We start from the raw sequence: 11,790 nt of genomic DNA on the forward strand, positions 1-11,790 counted from the left end.
ACCTAATTGTTGAACATGTCGCCTTTTAGTCGGCCAACACTCAGTGCCATACAACATTGCGGGTCGAACCACCGTCTTGTAGAACTTGCCTTTTAGCTTTTATGGCACTCTCTTGTCACAGAGGATGTCAGAAGCTTGGCACCACTTCATCCATCCGGCTTTGATTCGATGGTTCACATATTCATCAATACCCCCATCCTCCTACAACATTGACCCCAAATACCGAAAGGTGTCCTTCTGAGGTACCACCTGGCCATCAAGGCTAACCTCCTCCTCCTCACACCTAGTAGTACTTAAACCGCACATCATGTACTCGGTTTTAGTTCTACTAAGCCTTAAACCTTTCGATTCCAAGGTTTGTCTCCATAACTATAACTTTCTATTTACCCCCGTCCGACTATCGTCAACTAGCACCACATCATCCGCAAAGAGCATACACCATGGGATATCTCCTTGTATACCCCTTGTGACCTCATCCATCACCAATGCAAAAATATAAGGGCTCAAAGCTGAGCCCTGATGTAGTCCTATCTTAATCGGGAAGTGATCAGTGTCGACATCACTTGTTCGAACACTTGTCACAACATTATCGTACATGTCCTTGATGAGGGTAATGTACTTTGCTGGGACTTTGTGTTTCTCCAAGGCCCACCACATGACATTCCGCGATATCTTATCATAGGCCTTGTCCAAGTCAATAAACACCATATGAAAGTCCTTCTTTTGCTCCCTATATCTCTCCATAAGTTGTCAAACCAAGAATATGGCTTCCATGGTCGACCTCCCAGGCATGAAACCAAACTGATTTTTGGTCACGCTTGTCATTCTTCTTAAGAGGTGCTCAATGACTCTCTCCCATAGCAAACACAAGCAAACACAACTGCTAAAAATTCTTTTCAGTAGTAGCATAATTTCTTTGTGCACTGTCTAGAGTTTTACTAGCATAATGGATAACAATTAATTTCTTATCAACTCTTTGTCCTAGAACAGCACCAACAACATAATCACTAGCATCGACCATAACTTCAAAAGGCAAGTTCCAATCAGGTGGTTGAACAATAGGTGCAGAAGTTAAGGCTTTATTTAGTGTCTCAAAGGCTTCTTCACAATCATCATAAAAACAAATGGAACATCCTTTTGTAAAAGATTAGTAAGAGGCCTAGAAATTTTAGGGAAGACTTTAATGAACCTCCTATAGAAACCAGCATGACCAAGGAAACTACAAATACCTTTAATATCTTTAGGACATGGAATTTATTCAATTGCATCAACTTTAGCTTTATCCACCTCAATACCTTGTTCAGAAACTTTATGCCCTAAGACAATACCTTCATTAACCATAAAGTGGCACTTCTCCCAATTCAAGACAAGATTAGTTTTCTCACATCTCAGCAAAACTCGATCAAGATTTCTTAATCAATCATCAAAAGAAGTTCCGTAAACTGAGAAATCATTGATGAAAACCTCCACAATCTGTTCACAAAAATCAGAGAATATAGTAATCGTACATGTTTGGAAGGTAGCAGGTGCATTGCATAAACCAAAAGGCATACATCTATAATCATAAATTCCAAAAGGACAAGTAAAGGTGGTTTTCTCTTGATCAGATTATGATACAGGTATTTGAGAGAAACCAGAATATCCATCAAGAAAAAAAAAAGTGTGTGTGCTTAGATAATCTTTCTAGCATTTGATAAAGGGTAATGATCTTTCCTAGTAGCTTTATTTAATTTTCAAAAATCAATTACCATTATGTAGCCAGTACCAATTCTTTGTGGAATAAGCTCATTTTTATCATTAGGAACAGCAGTAATGAAAGGACATGCGGAGGACATGCGGTGCCCCCATGTGTGGTTTTGGTAATTGATGACATTCTCTATAGATTAATGGTTGCATTGAGTTATATTTGAAGGATTTTTTCCATAGGCATTTCTTGAAGTACATGTGTTGGTTTCAAGGAGTTTATGAGTTGACCAAGGTGCTATTAAGGAATTATCCAAAGATTGGTCATGTGAGTATTGAGCTTATTGCAAGTATGTCTTGAAGAAGAAGATTGTGTGATCATTCATGTTTACCTTCAAGACATCACCCAAATGAAGAAAGTTGGAAAGAGTCAAGGTTTATCAAGACTAAGTATAGAGAGTGATTCAAGTTGATCATCACACAAAGCGTAGAAGATACACCGAGTGGGATCAAGTGATCTCATGGTATGGTAAGCATTGTACATTGTGCTTTTTGTACTAACCCATGGTCTTTGTGAGAGTTCTATGTGGGGTTAGGTTTGCTTCCATGGGCTTGTGTCAAGAGGAAGATCACATACAACCCATGGAGGATGACATCAAATCAAGGTTGTTTTGTGCAAGTTCAAGTGGAGTATCACGAGGAAATCATGCTTGTAGCTTGACGTCCATTATGGTATCAATGGACTTGTGAAGATGTGCCAAAGAGTGGCTCACCCATAGTGGAGTATGGGGGAGCAATCAACTAGTCTTCATCGAGCGAACGCAATCAAGAAAGGTGGTCCAAATTGAGGGAGTCGAGATCATAATCATCTAGCTCAAGTGCACTTCATGCAAGGCAAGTTTTGCCCTTGATAGGTTTTATATTTTACAGTTCTCATGGTGATATTTTGGAGACCGGGTTATAGGATCGATAGCCGTACTATCAAGGGGGGCTCTCAAGTGAGTAGCTTGATCGTATCATTCGTCGAGAGCTCAAACCATTGCATCCTTGCATCATCTTTCTTGATACTTATTTGTATTTTCTTTTGAGGTTTTAGAGCTTGTGGTTATCTTCGTGAAAATCTCTAGTACTTCGAAAACGGATTTCATATGCCTCTTCTATTGCATTTTCGGTGTTGGAGGTTTTACCGGTCTTTTTTGAGGAAGGGTTCTCACCATTTTCTCTTGGGCCTTTTCTAATTTACTTATTATTATTATTTCTATCAAGTTTGTGTTAGCCCTTGTCGCTATTGTTCCAACAAGCTTGGTTTCATCGAATTCGGAGTCCGTTTGCAGAAGTTGTGGCAGTTTTGGTGTTCTGAAAAGGCTGCAGTGGTACTACCGCGGACAAGAGGGGATGTAATTTTTTACTACGGCTCCTGAGCTGTACTACCGCAGCTACTACAGCGGTAGTACCACTTCGGACCAAAAACTCATCACAAGTCCAGCGGTGGTAGGCATGGATGTATTTTTTTAGTACCGCTCGCAAGCAGTAGTATCGCTACCCTTTGAGGTAGTACCGCTACCCCTAGCAGTAGTACCGTGAGGTCGAGCGGTAGTACTGCTCTATGCAGGCTGTGAGCATAACGGTTGGATTTTCCCCCACCTATAAAAGGGGGTCTTCTTCCCCAATGAACCTTATCTTTTCAGCTCGTGTTCTTCCCCCATTGTTGACCTTCTTCGAGCTTGCTAACTCTCAATCCCTCCAATGATTCTTGCTACTTCTTGAGGGAAAAGAGAGAGGACATCTAGATCCATGTCTCCACCAATCACTTTCTCCTCTAAGTGAGGGGAACCCCTTGGATCTAGATCTTGGAGTTCTTCGTGTTCTTATTTCGTTCTTCCTCTCATTTTCCTCCCTAGCATTAGTTGCTTTGGTAGGATTTGGGAGAGAAGGACTTGGGCTTTCCGTGTGCCCTTGCCATTGCATTTGGTGCATCGGTTTGAGTTCTCCACGGTGATACGTGGAAGTGAAGTTTGAGAAGCTTATTACTCTTGGGTGTTTGGGCACTGTCGGTGTCAAAACCGGCGGATCTCGGGTAGGGGATCCCGAACTGTGCGTCTAGGCGGATGGTAACAGGAGACAAGGGACACAATGTTTTACCCAGGTTCGGGCCCTCTCGATGGAGGTAAAACCCTACGTCCTGCTTGATTGATATTGATGATGTGGGTATTACAAGAGTAGATCTACCACGAGATCAAGGAGGCTAAACCCTAGAAGCTAGCCTATGGTATGATTGTTGTTCGTCCTATGGACTAAAGCCATCCGGTTTATATAGACACCGGAGAGGGCTAGGGTTACACAGAGTCGGTTACAATGGTAGGAGATCTACATATCCGTATTGCCAAGCTTGCCTTCCACGCCAAGGAAAGTCCCATCCGGACACGGGACGAAGTCTTCAATCTTGTATCTTCATAGTCTTGGAGTCCGGCCGATGATGATAGTTCGGCTATCCGGACACCCCCTAGTCCAGGACTCCCTCAGTAGCCCCTGAACCAGGCTTCAATGACGACGAGTCCGGCGCGCATATTGTCTTCGGCATTGCAAGGCGGGTTCCTTCTCCGAATAATTTATAGAAGATTGTGAACACCAGGATAGTGTCCGGCTCTGCAAAATAAATTCCACATACCACCGTAGAGAGAATAATATTTACACAAGTTCAATCTGCTGACGTATTTTGTGGCGTGACGTCACACCACTACCAAGCCTTTACTCGAATTGTTTTTATTGTACCACCTCAGCGCGTTTAGCGAAGCGGTTTCCTTGGCACGTCTTGTCGAAGCAGAGATCGTGTTCCCCTTATTCCGGGATTCCCATTAATACGGACGTGGGTAACCCAACCGCGCCCGTTGCCACGCCCCCTCCATCGAAGGCGGGTTCCAAACGGTCACGGGGACGGCTCTTGGTATTCTCCCTCTTTATAATGAGACCAAGGCCCGTTCTTTTTCTTCAACCCTCAATCGAATCCGCCCCTCGCCCCGAGTTCCAACACCCAAGGCTCCAGATTCGGGTACTTTCGACCTTCGACAATGTCCGGCTCCGACCTACGAGGCCGGTGGATGCCCTCCTCTGTCACGGAAGAGGACGTGCTCAAGCTGAGAGACGCCAGGTACTTAACCTACGAGATTTCGCATAGGTTGCCTGCCCAAGGGCAAGTTATTCCTACTCCCGAGCCCGGCGAGAGTGTCGTGTTCGTGTCTCACCTCCGTCGGGGTTTAGGCTTCCCAATGGATCCCTTCGTGAGGGGGCTCATGTTTTACTATGGGCTGGAATTTCACGACTTGGCTCCGGAGTCCATCCTCCACATCTCATCATTCATTGTCGTCTGCGAAGCCTTCCTCCGCACTACCCCTCACTTCGGCTTGTGGCTCAAAACCTTCAACGTGGAGCCGAAGATGATTGCGGGGCGTCAGGCAGAGTGCGGCGGGGCGGTTATAAACAAGAGGGCCGATGCTCCATGGCCCGAGGGCTCTTTTCAGGAGGAGCTCGGTTTGTGGCAACAGGAGTGGTTCTATATCACCGCTCCCAGGGGCAGCAGGCAGAGGCCGCCGCCCGTCTTTCGCCCGGGCCCTCCACAACGGCTGACGTCATGGGTCAACAAAGGGCTTGACTGGGGGCCGTCCAAAGACGTACCCCTGTTGCAGGGCCGGATTCGAGACCTCCAGGAAGGGGAGATCAATCTGGTCGTAGTGACACAGGTTATGGTAATTCGGCGCCTTCTGCCCTGCAAACGTCGCCCCCTCCGCCTGTGGGAATTTAATCCGGAGGGACCACGAGCTCTCCAACACTTCATGGGTTTGACACCCGTGGAGATGTACGAACTGTTCTTCGGATCACAAGAGATGCGTCCGGACTTGACCGAGGACGCTGGCCTAAGCTGCAATCGCCCGGATACTCAAGTAAGTAGCCCTGTGTCCGGACACATTGTCCATTTATTTATCATGGGTTTGCCTTTTAACCAGCTATCCCTTGGACAGGAGTGGATAGCGCAAGCAAAATTGATACGGTGTCCGGCCCCCCTCCCTGAGACCACGCCGGATCCCGTGTTAATTAAAATGTTGGAGGTTGCACCTTCGGAGGAGGGCAAAGGGGGGCACAGGGAAACTACCACCTCTGCCAAGGAGGCTTGCAGTAAGGGGGGGAATCGAGGGTCCCTCCCTCCAGGGGGAGAAGAGGACCGCTTCCGAAGACCCGGAGGCCAAGGCCTCAAAGCGGGGAAGGAAATCACCGGAAGGTCCCGTGCCGGGAAGAGCCCCGGCCGCACAGTCTCCCCAAAGGAATCAGCCCTCCAGCGAGCCGTAAGTAAAAAAGGGGGGTTTTGTAATAGGGGACATCCCTACTTTATTTCTAAGGTTAACCGAAGTTTTCACCTTGTAGTTCGGATCTCAGCCCTTCTCAGCAGAGCTCATCTTCGGGGGACCTTCGTCCGGAGATGATGGAGAGCGAAACGCCTCCATCTGCCGCCCCGTCGGGCGGGGCGGACGACCCTGAGGTGTCGTCACGGAGGGTCTCCCCGAGTCCGGCGGGGCCGGGGAGTTCGGCACCCACTGGAGTACGGCCGGTGGAGCTGCAGGATTTGCTCGAGAGGGCGTCTATCTCAGAAGATCACCGCACATTAATGAGTATGGTGATTGAAAGGATCTCATCCGCCGAGAGCGGGTTGTATGAGGCCGTCGGAAGTTTGCTGACGGGGTTTGAGGTACGCAAAAAATGACATACCTTTTGACAGTTTTGCACATGGAGTGCGCCCTGTATAGATAGTAGCCCCTGAGACTTGGTATGCTGTCGAAAGTGACAGCGTGCCGAGGATCATAATCTCAGTTATAGAATGTCGCCTTTCCTATGCAGGTGGTGGAACGATCGGTGGCCAGCCGGACTGATGGAGCTGCCGAGCTGAAGCGGCAACTCGACGTTGCGGATGCGGACATCGCGCTGGTCAATAAACGACTTGACGAGTCACAAGGTAAGTGGTTGCTCCGCGGTCACCGAGTAAGGGAGCTGATGCCCGTTCCTTACAATTTGTATGCTTGATGCAGATGGTGCCGCTGCTGTGGAAGACCTTCGAGCAGAGCTTGCTCGAGCCAAGGAGCAAGCCAGGAAAAGTGATGCGGCTGCCTCGAAGGCAGCAGAAGAGCTAAAAGCCGAAAAGGCTGTTCACTGCCGAAGCAGGGAGGAGATGGCCGGAATGGCCGTGAGATTAAAAGATGCTACCGACCGCTATGAGGTTCTTGAAAGAGAACGCCGAGCGGAGCAAGAGGACCTGAAGAAAGCCGTCGCCGAAGCCAAGGATGCCCGTAGTGCGATGCGGGCTATGAAGGAGGAACTGCGTCAGGCCGGAGACATTGCGGCTGGAAAGCCCTTTCTGCTGCGTAGGAAGTTCACGGATCCGAAGTATGCTCAGTTGGGCCAATTGTGTGGTGCGGAGGATCCTTATCTGGATTTGGCGGCGAGTGCGGCGGACGCAGTCGTGCACTTCCGAAGCCAGAAGGATCACGAAATGGAAGAGCTTTTCTGGTCTCAATTCCATAGTCCGGAGCGTCCACTTCCGTTGACTGATCGGTTGGCGGAGTGGGCTGAGCTGAATAGGTTGTCCGGACTTGCCATGACGGATGTGGTGGCTCATCTGTGGCCAGAAAGGCCCAAGCCGGAGAGTTATTTTGGCTTGTTGCAGCAATTCCTTGGGGCGGTGCCGCATATCGAGGCGATGAAGCGGTCGGCATGCATAGAGGGTGCACGGATGGCTCTTGCCCGTGTTAAGACATACTGGGCGGAGATGGATGCCACCGCTGTTGCATCCCGGGGTTCGGACAAAAGCCGATTACCCGCCGAGCACTATTTTGAGGAAGTCCTGCAGGGCGCTCGTTTAATAGAGTCGCAGTGCTCGAAAGATGTTATGTTCAAATGACGTGTATGATTTGTGAGATCATGTTTATAATGTAACAGCTTTTTATACTTGTGCGTTCAAGTATTGAACTATCTCCTGTGCGGCCGTATATGTATGTATAACCTGAAAGATGGCAGTCTTTGGCTTCAGCCCCCACGCACATGGTGCGGGGGTGTTTGCAAAAGAAAAGCGCTTTTTCACACTTAATCCAACGTCTTGGTCCTTTGAAGGAGGTGATAGCATAGCAAACTAGGCAACCGGACTATAATGCTTTATCACTTTCACTTAGCCATAGGAGCTCGAAGGTGGGGCTACGATATAGCCCCTAGAGGCACCGCGCTCTCCGAACTCGGGGCGCGTATGTGCCTGACCGGGAAGCGGTCCTTCGTCAAAGCGGAGGAATTCTAAACATTCCAGTAGTCGATCGAGTGGTTGACCAGTCTCTCGCTATATCATGACAGTCAGTTTTCGGCTTTCTCTACTGAGGTGCTCGCCCGGCCGAACCGGGGCACAATCGCAGTAGTTCTCCTGGTGCCGCGTTAGCCGATGGAGCGGAACGTAAGGCAGCAAAACACAGGAGCCGGGCAAACCCAACATTTGACCAAAGACATGATTCGGAGCTGATGCATATAAGGCCTAACTCGAGACGCCGAACACTCCCTGAGGTATTCGGTCTTTATGATACCGGGCAGAACAATGCCCTAAGCCCCTAGTGTCCAGGTACGGGCGAGAACTTGTGACACGGCCGATGCCAAAACGCCAGCCTCCTCCTCGGTTATGGTAGGAAACCGGGGGATGTGTATCAACAAGAGACAGTAAGAAAGGTTTACGCAGGGTCTTAATCTGAAAAGAATCCTTGCAACGGGTCCCTGTTGCACGTCTGCACCTGTGTCTCCGTTGTGCTGTATCCTGGACGGGTGTAGCACGTGCTTCATCTATAAAAGAGAAGAACTTAGTTTGGAAAAAATATCATGCAAAAGATGTATTTAAAATAAAGTATTATAAAGTTGAGCTTTATTGGCTCTCATTGTTTATACGTGCAGCCCCTTGTAAAGAGGTATGCGGTTGGGAAGCCCCTTGTTTATTTATGCTGGACTCGCCTAACCGTGTCCGAGGTCTGAATGACATGTTTTTAGGGGCTTTGACCAGCAAGGTTGGATTAGTGTGTGACTGTCAAAGTAGTCTCACGTTTTCCGTGGTCGAGGAACACTCAGAGTTACTCTTTAATGAGATTATGCCGCATGGACCGAGCATTTTAAGCGTAAGAGACGTGTAATGCGGTATCGCGTTAAAGCGGGCGAAGGCTTCGCATCCCAGTAGTGCTTGATGGATACTTTTAAATGGGGTGATATGGAAAATGAGCTTTTCGCGACAGAGGTTGTCGGATGAATCGAACACGACCTCTAGTAGTGCAGAGCCTGTACAATTGGCGTAAAGGCCAGGCGTCACTCCTTTGAAGGAAGTGCTGCTATGGTGAATTTTGGTAGGGTCTATCCCCATTCTGCGGATGGTGTCCTGGTATAGCAGGTTTATATCGCTGCCGCCATCCATTAGGACTTGTGTAAATTGTAGTCCGTCGATTATGGGATCCAGTACCAAAGCAGTCCCTCCTGCGTTTCGAACACTTCTGGAGTAATCCTGATGGTCGAAAGTAATTGGTTTAAACATCCAATTTTGGGACTCTGCTGGGGTGGACCGTGCGGCGCGTGTTTTAGCAGGTGCCGCACTATTTTTCCTTGTTATCACATGAAGTGAGTTCATTGTTTTGACTTCTAGTGGGAAAGTCTTCTGTTTTCTGGTGTGCTGCTTGTGGGGTTCGTCGTCGTCTTCGCTTGGTGTGTCGAGCCCCTTGTGTTCGGCGTTAAGTCGGCCGGACTGCTTGAAGACCCAACAATCTCTGTGGGTATGGTTTGCAAGCTTCCTGGGGGTACTATGTATTTGACATATCCTATCCAAGATTTGCTTAGGTTGGATAGCTCATCACTGTTGTCCTTGAGAGGCAGTGTTTTATTATTCGGCCAAGAGCTTTTGAATCCGGCGTTGACCGCCGTGCTATTTGGGCCATTTTCCTTATTCCGGCGCTGATCTTTTCTGCGTCGTGATTTCCCATTTCCATCCCTGACCTCGGATGTACTCGGGTCGCTGGTGCTGCATCTTGCCAGCCAGCTATCTTCCCCCGCGCAAAAGCGGGTCATGAGGCTTGTTAGCGCGGCCATTGTTCTTGGTTTTTCCTGGCCGAGGTGTCTGGCGAGCCATTCGTCTCGGACGTTATGCTTAAAGGCTGCTAAGGCTTCGGCGTCCGGACAGTCGACTATTTGGTTCTTTTTGGTGAGGAACCTATTCCAGAATTTGCGTGCTGACTCTCCGGGCTGTTGAGTTATGTGACTTAGATCGTCTGCATCCGGAGGGCGGACATAAGTCCCCTGAAAATTTGCTCGAAACGCATCCTCGAGCTCTTCCCAACTTCCAATGGTATTTTCCGGGAGGCTTTTGAGCCAATGCCGAGCTGGCCCTTTGAGCTTGAGGGGTAGGTATTTTATGGCATGGAGATCGTCTCCTCTGGCCATATGTATGTGTAGGATATAATCCTCAATCCAGACTCCGGGGTCTGTTGTTCCGTCATATGCCTCTATGTTTACGGGTTTGAATCCCGCTGGAAATTCATGATCCAGTACCTCATCGGTGAAACATAGTGGGTGTGCGGCGCCCCTGTATTTAGGTGTGCCGTTGTCTTCAAACACTCGGCGGGTTGTGTTGCTCCCTGGAGTCTTCTTTTTTGGCCCATAGATGGACCTGACCGGGCATCCTTTTTGCGAGGATCCTTATGTGGATCGTGTGCCGGCTTGTGTGCGGCGCCGCTTGCCGCTCTTAGCCTGTCATCTGGTCGTCTATCCGGCCAGGCAGCCTCTTTCTTTTTTGACTGTGGGGGCTCTATAGCCTCGTCGTCAAATTCGGGCAGCAGCTTGCGCTTCGGGTAGAACTTTGCCTCGTGACTATCGCCGTATTTATCTGCGGTATTGAGTACTTTGCTCCTTCTCATTCTGAGTGCGTCCTCCGCTGTTTTGAGCTTCCGCTTTTGCTTCTTCAAACTTCTTGCAGTGGCGACGAGCCTTTTATGAAGGTTCTTATGCTCTGGTGATGTGTCCGGCGTGAGATCGTCTGGACTGTTGTTTTCGCCGGGGATGGGTTGCTTGTCCAATTCATCCTGTTCGGATGGTTGCTTGGTGGCATGTTCGTCGTCCACCGCTTCGCCCTATTCTAAGGCTGGGTCAGTATGGGTGCCGTTGTTATCGAGGCGGGACTTCGGGCGGCGCTTGCGTCGCCGTTTTGGTTGTTTGTCGAGGGAGTTGTCCTTCGCCACGTCCCGTTGTTCCTTGTTATCGCTTCCTTTTGGCGTATCCACCATGTATACGTCGTGAGTTGAGGTGGCTTTCCAGTGCCGAGTAGGTGCTGGTTCTTGGTCATCTCCGGCATCGTCGTCCATACCGTCGATGTCTTCGGAGCCGAAGTCTAGCATGTCGGTTAGATCGTCGACAGTTGCTACTAAGTGGGTGGTGGGTGGGCTTTGAATTTCTTCATCGTCCGCATCCCAACCGTCCTGACCGCAATCCGGCCAGGGCTCTCCTGATAACGAGAGATACTTTAGCGAACTCAAGATGTCGCCGAAAGGTGAGTGTTGAAAGATGTCCGCAGCGGTGAACTCCATGATCGGCGCCCAATCGGATTCGATTGGAGGGGGCGCGGGAGGTTCGGAGTCCGGCGAGGAGTCCGGCACCTCGGAGTCACGAGCTTCATGAGGGACAAGGTCAGTGTTCGGCTCCATCGCCGTAGAGGTTGCAGCCCCCGAGGCGGTGTCTAGCCACCCGTCCTCGATCTGCGCAGCCGGCTCCGAATTGAGGATCGGAGCGGACTCGTGTGCGGCCTCCAGGGCACTGTCCGGCTGCAGAGCTAAATCATGCCCATCGTGACAGTGCGGCGCGCTCGGCTGTGGCTCGAATCCATCGAAGATCAAGTCTCCGCGGATGTCAGCCGTGAAGTTCAAACTTCCAAATCTGACCTGACGGCCAGGGGCGTAGCTTTCGATCTGCTCCAGATGGCCAAGCGAATTGGCCCGCAGTGCAAAGCCGCCGAATACGAAGATCTGTCCGGGGAGAAAGGTCTCACCCTGGACTGCGTCGTTGTTG

Source organism: Triticum aestivum, chromosome 4B (assembly GCF_018294505.1).
Source record: "Triticum aestivum cultivar Chinese Spring chromosome 4B, IWGSC CS RefSeq v2.1, whole genome shotgun sequence".
NCBI lineage: Eukaryota > Viridiplantae > Streptophyta > Magnoliopsida > Poales > Poaceae > Triticum > Triticum aestivum.